Consider the following 11,158-nt stretch of genomic DNA (forward strand, 5'->3'; position numbering starts at 1 on the left):
GAGGCCTCCTTTGGTTTTCGATTTGTGAGCTAAAACAAGGGATATTTCCTGCTTAAAATGTTGAATGACAGAAATGCGAACCGGAAGAACATTAACGTGTAAGAAGTGGATGTATCTTCCTCGGTAATGTATCTATTTAAGGCATCCTAGTTTTAAATCTCACTAGGTATGCAAAGAGTAATAAGCTTTTTCTAGGACAAGCAGGTAACAAGCTTACAAAAGATTAAAATTGTTCATAAAATAAAGACCTAAAGTGTCATCTTTTAAGCAATGACTTATAGCACTCCAGTTTGTTTCTGATTGAGTACAATAGCATGAAAATGTGTTACCTATTCAGGAGACAGACTTACAGGAGAAACCACGAGGGCCGTCATACCTTCCTGGTCCCCCAGTTCCCCTTTACGAAGCACATCCTGTTATGACATATGTATTTATTGTCACGTTGTGGCTACACTTGCTTCCTTTTTAACTATCTTATTTATGTCAGAGTTAATTACTGAACATGTGGAAAGATTATCATTAAACAAGATTAACCTGGTCATCAGCTGATAATAAAAACATTGCATCACACTAGGCATGATTTAAAAAGCATGTCATCCCATGTCAGTGGGATGTTGTGAATTACTTGTCTGGCAGTATCTTTTAGCTGTCTTTACTTTGGAGACAACGATCTATGAGGTTCTTCTCTCATATAAGCTCACGAAACCATTAAACTCCAGCAGTCTGGGGAGTGGAAACCTAAGAATGCCAGAACTGAATAGTGTTAGAAGTACTTACCAATAGAACTACTAAGCAGTAGGATTTATGTTAAAGCCACAGACACAATACTTTTTCCAGTACAACATCACAGAGAGACATCATCTTCATAGTCACATCTCATGTTAATGTTTTTTTAAATGCAGTTAGTGTAAAAATGCTCCTATTTTTACAATATCCTCATGGAATTGTATTAGGATATTCTCAGACCACACAGAATGATCATGCTCTCCAGTTTTAAGGATTTCCTCAGTCAAATAATTTATAACCTACATAATACAGTTTCTTGGTTTAAATCCTTGGAGAACCTCTCAGAAACCTCCCTTTGTTTTTTCATAATCTAATCTAAGAAACTTCTCTCTCTGTATTGTCCTGCTAACAAACTGAGAAGTTAATTAAACAGCATCTTGGCTAGAATCTTACCCTCATATAGAAACCGTGACTGTGCTTGCAGGTTTCATTCCAGAGGAATATCCTTATATATGCCTAATTATGTGTATATATATATAGATATATATGTATATCTATATATATATACGCACATACATGTATGCGTATACACACACACACACACACATATATGCCTTATCCAATAGCTGCATTGGCATGCAACCTTTTCAATGTTAGGCATACAATTACTTGTCCACTTTCCATGTAACTTCCCCACATATTAAAAGTTTTATTTCATACAGATAAGTATTTTTATGTGTACACAACTGAGAAAATAATTAATTTGGTTGATTACTGCCTTTTTTTTAATTAATACTAGCAACAGCAGCAGCTCACTTGAGCGGATTCCACAATGTTATTTAAGTTTTTATATTGTGCTGTGGGTGTTTGCCTTCTAGGTAAACAAGAAGAAATCCCAGAACAACAGTAGTACAAATAGAAACCAAGAAATAAAAATGTCCAGGTATGTATTTATCAAAATAAATAGTACACCACTTGGGAGATGCTACCTGTTTTTTTGGAAGGAATTTTACTATTAGAAGTAAGAAATTTTACTATTAGCAACTTGATTTCAAGTGAATATCTGATCAGAAGTCAGATAAAACTGCCAAGCAACAGCTTCAGTTCAACTGAGGCAACCGAACAATTCTAACAACTCAAAAGTGAAATCAAGGATAACCTCCATGTTTTGTAGCTGTCTCTTCATTCAGAGATTCACTCCGTGAGTAACAGTTACATAAAAATGGCAAGTTTCTTAAAAGTTCTACCCCGCTCACAAGCAAATTTTTGGTTTTGTCTGAGTTACTTCAGCCAGCTGTCACTAACGCTACAGAACTGTCAGCCAGATGGATGAGAGCTGACAGTCCCTAATGGGTTGAACAAAGAGGTCTAGATTAATGTAATGCCATCACACTGATAACACTGAAATCTGTGTCTCCAGATTCTTGTCACTTTTGGTTTCACATAGAAACTGAAAAAGCAGAGGAGACCTATTAAGTCCCTTAGAAAAAACAGCAAAATGCAAGACCATTGTAGCTGTTTCTGAGTGATTAAGTGGTTTGGGATACTCTTGGATACTCTTAAGTAGCAAGAGGTTTTTAATCCCGTGAGGATAAAAGGAGTTTGCAAAAAACATATCAGAACTTACTTTTGCACTGAATCTTTTTCACAATTAGAATGCTCACAAAACTGGCGATGTGTATTTTTGCTTCCAGGTCACCATTAACAAAGCATTTAATTCACCTTCGAACATTGCAGTGCAATTGCTCTGAACACTTCTGTTCCCATAAAGCTGCTAGTGCCTTGGCTAGTGTTTAAATATTTGCCTTTGAAAACAAATGTGATCCTGTTACTGATACTGGTTTCCTTCAATACACTGGACCACAAACAGCAGCAGCCCAAAATTTGTTTTGTGCATGACTCAGCCTGCAATACGCAGACTTTGACCAGACAAGCAGGGAGAACCTTCAGCCATCTGCCTCCAGTCTTAGCATAATCTTTGAGTCAGTCCCCCGATATAGGTACACGGATAACACCACCAGATGAGTAATGCTGGTTCACATATGTTCAGTGGAAGCAAAGACACAATCCTTGCTGACTTGAAGAATAAATAACAACATGTGCATAGTAATACTCATAGCGACACTGTATTTGTTTTTTAAGAAACTAATCAGAGGTGAGAAGAAATCAAAATGCCCAGCCAAGCGAGCAGATTTACGAGACTACACAAGTGAAGGTAGGTGGAAGAATTTGACATAAAGGTACAGTGAAAGGCCACAGGCAGGTAACTCATTTACTCAGCTATCTCCTTCCCAAGCAGTTTTAACTGTGATTAAACATAGAATTAACAAAAATTGTCTGCACATCTCTCAGCACTAGTTTTTTGGTTGTTTTTTTTTTTGTTTGTTTGGTTGGTTGGTTTTTTAAATACATTTATTATAGCGTGGAATCATAATGCCATCTACTGGCAGTTTCCTTTGCTACACAAGAAACAGTAAGAACACGGCCAGAACACATCAGGATTTCAGCCTGGATTCAGCGACTGTCTTTTTCTTGTCCTCAATATAAGATGCCCTGAGAGGGTCCTACACTGACTTGGGGCAGAAATGCACACAGGCCACCATCTTCAGCTGCTTCAGAATCCCAATCTGCTTCAAACAGATTGCTTGTCGAAAGAAGGGCAATGAAGGTGGTGAAGGGTCTGGAGCACAAGACTCATGAAAAGCAGCTGAGAGAGCTGGGGTTGTTCAGCTTGGAGAAAAGGAGGCTCAGGAGAGACATTATTGTTTTCTACAACTACCTGAAAAGAGGTTGTAGAAAGGTTGGGGGGCAATATTTTCTCCCAAGTAACTTGTGACAGGAAGAAACTTCCTCAAATTGTGCCAGAGGAGATTTAGATTGGACATTAGAAAAAATTTCTTCACCAAAAGGATTGCTAAGCATTGGAATAGGCTACCCAGGGAAGCAGTGGAATCCCCATCTCTGGAGGTATTTAAAAGATATGCAGGTGTGGTGCTTAGGGACCTGATTTAGTGGTGGACTAGCAATGTTAGGTTATGGGCTGGATTTGATGATCTAAAAGGTCTTTGGAAACTTAATGACTCTGTGTTGGAGCAGAAAATCTCTTGATCCCCTGTAAACTTTGTAGTTGTCACAGTAATTTCTGCATCTCCAACACACCCATCCCCACAGTGCAGAGTCCACATGTACGACTGAGAACTTTTCTGTCTCAGAGAGCTAACATTCATCTACTCCCTTGTTTGCATTCACCTCAAGTTGAATGGACAAACTTCTTTAGGACTTTTTTTCCAGGTATGAATTGTTTTCACCTTATAATATATGTCCAAAACCATGAACAGGATACTCTAGCACACTCTTCATAGGAGATAGGAAATGCTGACATTGAGACTGCCAGATAATAACTAGCTTTGTCTAGTTGCAATCAAACTGATCTTTACTGAATTCAAATTTCATTCTTTGCTGGAGGAAATTTAAATAATAGTTTAAGTGCAGGGAAAAGGAGCATAATTTTCCTGCTGTAAAAATCTCCAGGCTACCTCTTGCAAGCAGAGCAAATACAGATGTAAAATGATGGTAACCTGGAAGTCGGTTTTACAGTCCTTTGACTGCACTCCTCATCCACTCCTGTTCTCTGTAAAAATTTGTCCTTACATCACTGTTAAGATGCAATTGTGCATAAACCATGCAAACAGGGTGCTTAAGAACGGTAGCATTTATTAAGCTGACTAGGTAAGAAGCTATGCCGCACAGAATGGTGCTACACACGTCCTCAGATTCCTGTGTTGTTGCTTGTATGGACAGCACCTGTAATCATTCACATGAGGCTAGAATGACACATCACTCTGATGTTTGGTTTCTAAAAACATAAGCAGTTTAGAATCCTTGTTTCTTGGTATGCTGTCGAAATAGTGTTAGTTTTTTTTACATCTGGATTATACTTCCATAATGCCACAAGGTGGCCTCCACATAATACAGTATTAGCATCACGTCCTTTACAGCACGACATATGAAAGCATGTTTTTGCTTTACTGCAGTATTGGTAATAGACCACCACAAAACAACATTCCTTTCTTTGTATGTCAAGCTCAAGAAGTTCACATGCTATGTAGAACTGGTTCACGTGAAATGGGAGGTTAGAGCAACACAAAGCAGCTGCAAGTGCTTTGGTAGGATGTTCTACGAGAGAAGCCTCTTCATGCTCACAGGGAGGGTCCACTAGTTGTCTGCCCTGCAGGGAGTCTGGCAGATCCTGCATCCAACATGCAAAGGGATGCTCTAATTCAGACAGCCTTAAGCAGTTGCTTAAATTATGCTACAGTTGCTTCTGTGCTAGAAGAACCTGAAGAAAGATCAAAAGCAGCAGAGATCCTCCTTCTGACTGGAAGTTTAACCATTTCTGGCCTGTCATGAAAGTTGATTCTGGTTTTCAAGAGGATGAATTACCAAAGGCCAAAGACTGATTTGTGTTATTTCAAAGCCCATTTTTTTGTAATTTTTTTTTTGGTGGAGGAACTTTATTTTACATGATGTATAGTTGGACTTAGAAGTATAACAATGCAAGTGGAATTGAAGTAGCAATTTCGAGATGATAAACATTCTCTTTGGTGTATTAAATATATTGTTACAAAACCTATTACAGTATGTACTATTATCAAATCTGGACTTGAAATAAATATGAAAGTAGTAAAACCTGTGAACTCACATTATTTGACAAACCAAAAGAAACAAAGCTGGGTCTTAAAATTACAGTGGCTCTGGATTCAGTTGGCTGTATATTGATCTCAGAAATAAAAAAAATGATTCAGCAATGCTTTGGGTTTTTTTCTAAAGTTTTAGTTACTCCTTCCACTTACCTTCCGCAGTAGCTGTAGAAACTTTTTTCTTTTAAGCACATTCTGACTGTTCTTTAGAAGCTGAGAACTCTAACTGTCCTTGGTTTTAAGTTCATCTGTACAAACCTTTCTTGTGTAAGACTGGCATTTGAGATACCTAACTGTACATGTGCACAGATGATACTTGAGCAAGTTTACCAGCTGCTACTTCCTTGAAATTCAGCACTTAGAAGAATAACTGCTGACAGCTTTTCCTACTGTCTTCGTTTATTGTATTGGCCTGTAATTCTTCTGTAACTCTTTTCAACCTATTATTGAAATAACAAACTTTCGTTCTTCTACCTTTCAACCTTTGCCTTGTTTATCTGAACAAAATAATTCAGAGGTGCATTACACTCTAAGTCAGCTAAACATGAATCCTGTTTTTATCTTTAAAGTGCATTCCTATTTGTGTGGGCTATTATGCTGATTCAGACTGCAAGTAAAGACATGCCTTAATGAGCACAAGTTCTTGCATCACAGAGAACTGCTCAAATGAACCACTGTGGGGAACTTCACACATTATCTATCATTAATCAATGGCAAACAAGTTAATTTTCTCTGCGTTGTTACATTGCTATTCAGTGTGTTAAACAGTTTCATTAAAGCAACATGAGTAGCAGCTTCACAATATGTAGTAGTAGTTCCTGTTTGACTGAAATACAGTTGTGCCAGCCTTAGAACGATATGTAAGAGTCCTATAGGAGTACAGTGATTCTTTCTACATTATATTAATCCTTTCTTTTTTTCAGTAGTTTAGCCTGAGGCAGGATTTTCTATTTCTCAGATAAGTACTGTGGGGTTAAATGAAATACTTTTTAAATTCATAATACTACCTTTATCATATAAAATGTTTGCAATTGTAGCATGACGTTTTGTACTTGTCATATGATTCATAGGTTTGGATGCCTATGTTTCCTTCCTCCTTAATTTTTTGAGCCATATAAAAATGGGTAATTTTTCTGTGTCTCATGCATTTTTTGAAAAAACAATAGAACAAGTCACCTTGTAATGCCTTTCCTTCCCCTCTAGCTACTTGCTTTCATTATTTGTAAGTTTATTGTAAATGTATTTGACAGCAGGCTCCTCTGGGAAGCTCCATGTAATGGCTGGTAAAATCCAGAGTCCACTGGAACTACTAGCTCTGATACAGATAGCAGAAGTCCTGAAGTTAATTTTATGTTTTGCTTTTGGATTTTTATTTTAGGCAAATAAAGTAACTGTGACCTACAGAAAGATTATTGCAGGACTTCATTTATAACTTTCATTGTTTCCTGCAAGCCTATAAAGAATTCAGCAAAGCGTCTTAAAAGCAGTGTTCACTCCAGGGGGAAGAGATTCTAGTGTCTAGTTTAGAATTCCTTTTTGCAAGTGTAAAGAGATGCTTTTAGATATCAACATGTCAAAATATTAGGAAGAAGCAAAATCAAGTAATTGCCAGGGCCATGTTGTATTCATGCAAGAGTTGTGGGGTTGGGTGGGTGGGATGGAAAGAAACCATGCATAAACTCTTAAAAATATTGGAGCTCCCAGCTAATACCTGTTTAGAAAATAAATAAAACACCCAAACGACAAACTAAGTAAAATGCACCGCTCATCTCTGAAACTGATAATATTATCATACGTGCAGTCTCTTTCTCCATAAAATAGCATGATGCTCAATTGAAAAAAAAACAACTGGACCTTTTCCTGGCTGCATTGTAGCTACCTGGAATAGCAGCATTCTTCAGCAAGGCCACAGAAAGCTTGAGCTCAGGTGAACCACCAGCAAGTCCCACTGCAGGCTTTTACATAGCCCATTATCTGGCTGGACAGTCTCTGTGGCAGACAAAACACAGGGAGATTAGAAAGTCTGAGTTTGTGCATTTAAAATTAGAAGATTCTCCTGGCATACAAAGCACACAGTGGCATCTTAACCTAGAAAGGCACATACAGGAAATAAAGTAGGTTTCTTTATAACTGAATCATGGACACAACTTGAGAGGAGTTTAGAAGGTCTTCTAAGGGAAGTTCTGCTAGGAAAGAATCCTGCTAAGGGTCTCTTAGCAGAGGCATTGCTTTGTCTGAAGGTCACACAGAACAACAGATCAGGGAGCAGTGCTGCAGCTGCTCCACACATGCCACAACTCTGCATGGCTCATTGCTGGTAGTGCCATTAGGAGAAAAAGCAGAATATATGAGATAGTAGATGTGATTGAGGCTGGGTTCAAACAGTCCTTAAAGCAGTGATTGGTGCTTATTCCTTTTATCTCACCACTAGACCTGAGAGGAAAAGGCAGGGCTTGGCTGGAGCCATTGGACTCAAGTCTCTCATTGTTGGGACAGTAAAATTCAATTATACTGCTGCCAACACAAATGACACTTTCATCAAAAAGCATAATGCTTCTAAATACCAGTGAAGATATTATTGCAGACCATTAAAATCAGTTCAAGTTCTGCATACATTTCCTGGCCAAAAGACAAATTCAAATGAGTGCCTGAAAAATCAGTTAGTTTTGCTGAACACCAGGAACACGTGGGCTGCAGTAACTTGGAGATAGAGTAATGCAGAGAAACTTCTCTGTAAGGTATGAAAAATAGCATAGGTTAAGATATACTACAAAGGAACTATAGACTAATCCATTTTGCCAGAAAAAAAAGTGTTGGTGGGGATACCAGGATCTGTAGATTAACAAGTTCTCAATGCAGAAGCCTATTACAATCAAGATTTAGATTTGGTTAGTTTATTAATTAAGTCTTGCAGTTCCTTTCACATAAGCAGAATCCTTGACATCAGAACTGTTTCAACCAAAGCAGACTTGAAGGAGTCACTAGAGGCTAAATGCTCATTTGGCAGAGCTCAGAGAGAACTATCAAATGAGGAGGCAGTATCTCAAGCACGTATGCCAAATCCTGCATGCAGAAATGCTGAAATACGCCTTGCTAGTCCCCAAGGCAAAAGCTGAAGTGAGCAAGCTGCCAGTTGTGAAGACAGATCCAAGGGCGTTCTCTCCTTATTTGCAGCCCTTCACAGGAGAGTGGCTGAGGTCAGATACTGTAGAAAGTCAACTAAATCACAATGCACTAATCATAAAAGAAAACCAAACAATTTGTAACTTCAGACACTTCTTGCTCAGAAAGATACTTATATTCCCTTTTTAATGAAGAAATCAGTAGCAGCATTTGTTGTCCTCTGGGCACAGCACTACTTTATGCTGGTGACGAATTTTAGTTTTTTGGTTTGGTTAGTTTTGAGTTGTTTGTGTTGGATTTGTTTGGGTTTTTTTCCTCTTCTTTCTGGTTTTTAGCTTTAGTAGCAACCTTATCTGTTCATCTGGAAAGTCACTAATTTGCTTTTTGAATCAAGAACTGTGAGATGGAAAGAACCCCTTTAGAGATATTAAGGGACATGCCACCAATAGAAACCTAAATGTGTTGGAATGCAAAGTGCAAAAGTTATACTTCTGCATGGCACTGAGTGCGTGTGTGCTTGCTCAGCATTCTGTGAACAAGACATGTCCTCACTCTGCCGAGCTCCCTGATTATTCTGTCTGGTCAGAAAATCCTGAAAGACTTAAGCTTGCAAAAATGAAAACCAAAGAGGCAACAAATTTAAAAAATTGTGCTCTGAGGGGGAGGCAAAATGGGTGAACAGGGAAAAAAACCTCAACTCAAACCAACAAACTCATCTCTTAAGCAGCAGGATTTCTCCCTAACTAGTCACCAGTCTACCATTTGTAAAGGTTTAGAACTGCAGGCATTTTTAATTAACACTGGTAGAATACTGGTAGAGTATGTTTAAAATACATTTATACACACACATACACTGTTAATATAACAGCTTCATCTTAAGCTTCCTGACTGAAAACAGCCATTACATAAGCATGCATCATTATGCTTCTTTGTGCTAATCTAAGGAGTAAACCAAGTGGTAGCATCCACAGTTGCCCTGTGTAGGGCATAAGTCTCTGAGTTTTCACAGTTCAATGCCACTAAGTTGATAATTTGTTTGGTAGTGAGAACCTGGAAGACTTGAGGTACAAGACATCACTTGGGAAACTAGGTGTGCCAAATACAAAGGCATTTTGTTCTCACTTGGGTAAGTGACAAGGATGTGGAACTGGGAATTCAGCCAAGCAGATGTGCCCTAACGTGTCAGAGGGGTGGGAAAGCAGCAACTGTGAGAAAACGTGACTGCTCTGTGAGCATCAAGTTTCCAGCCTTCCTTTGCGAAGTACCTCACTGCAGTGGATTAGGCACACAGGAATGAAAAGACTTCCAGTATCATCATACCCCAACTTCCCAACAACAATCACAGGCATCCTTTCCAGGTGATGGGAATTTTTCTATTGTATATTAAACACTCTCCCTTCCCTTGTTTTAATGCAAGTCAACTCCCTACACTGCCAACCAGGAAGGCACATGTCAGCCACAGTCCTGATTAGAGTCTGGCTGTGTTCAAGCCCTCAACCCTCTTTAATGATTACTGATGCCTCCACTTAAAGGGCAACATTTTTAGAGGCACCCCTTACAGCATTACCCCATCATCCAATTAACAGGAGATTTAGAAAACTTACACTTCAGAATTCCCTCTTTGCTTTCTTTATCCAGAAACATCCAAACTGTAATGTCTTAAAAAACCAAACAAACAAGAAACAGAAACAAAACCCAGCAAATTAGTTTTTAAGTACCAAAAGGTTCTTCCTAAGAAAATTTATGTGAAAAAACAATTACTCTAGTTCACTTCACAAACAGCTACTCTGCCTATTCTTATGCTAATTGTGGCTTTTGGCACGGAATTACATCAAAATTAACACTTCCATCGATCACCACTTATTCTGGCTGATTAGAAAGTCAAACTTTTAGACTTACCAAAGCACAAGGCTGAGAACAAAACCTGCCAGTTAATTCATTAGTCCTGCCATGCATTACTACTTCACTAATAATAGCTTAAACCTTAAAATGCTGAAAATAAAGTTTTAATAATATTTATGTGTACAATGATAGTTAATTATATTTTTGTAATTGGTTTTTCCTTCAGCTGGAACATGAAGTGGCATAGTCATCCATCCAGAAATGACCTAATGCAGCAAGGGTTTTTTTCCTTGTGTCAGAAACTTAGTGTTATTTTAAGCTTTAAGACAAAATTCTATTAGCAGACACAGAAAGGACTACAGAGATTTTTGCTTTAAAACACACAAAATAGTTCTCTCTGCATTCATTTCATCAGAATGGAAAGAGCGGTTTTGGTTTCTCACAGCTGAGAGTTGTTAAGACTTCAACTCCCCAATAATCCATCATTCCACTTTTAGCTAGACTAAGTAGATAATAGGACAGCTGATTCACAGGGGATAAAACAATTCAACGTAATGAAACATGCATTGTCCGCATGGGTGGCTGTATCTGCGATTTCCCCATTTAGAACCAAAAATGCCACAGACTTCTTGTATGTGGCAATCCTGCTCTGAAATAGCATCTCTAAAAATTCTTTAACTCTTACAGAAAAGAAGTCAGTCTCATCCAGAAGAGATATAATGAACGCCTGTTGTCAGAAAAAAGACCAGCTATTTTTCTGAAGCTGG

This window comes from Pithys albifrons, chromosome 6, assembly GCF_047495875.1.
Source record: "Pithys albifrons albifrons isolate INPA30051 chromosome 6, PitAlb_v1, whole genome shotgun sequence".
Taxonomy (NCBI): domain Eukaryota; kingdom Metazoa; phylum Chordata; class Aves; order Passeriformes; family Thamnophilidae; genus Pithys; species Pithys albifrons.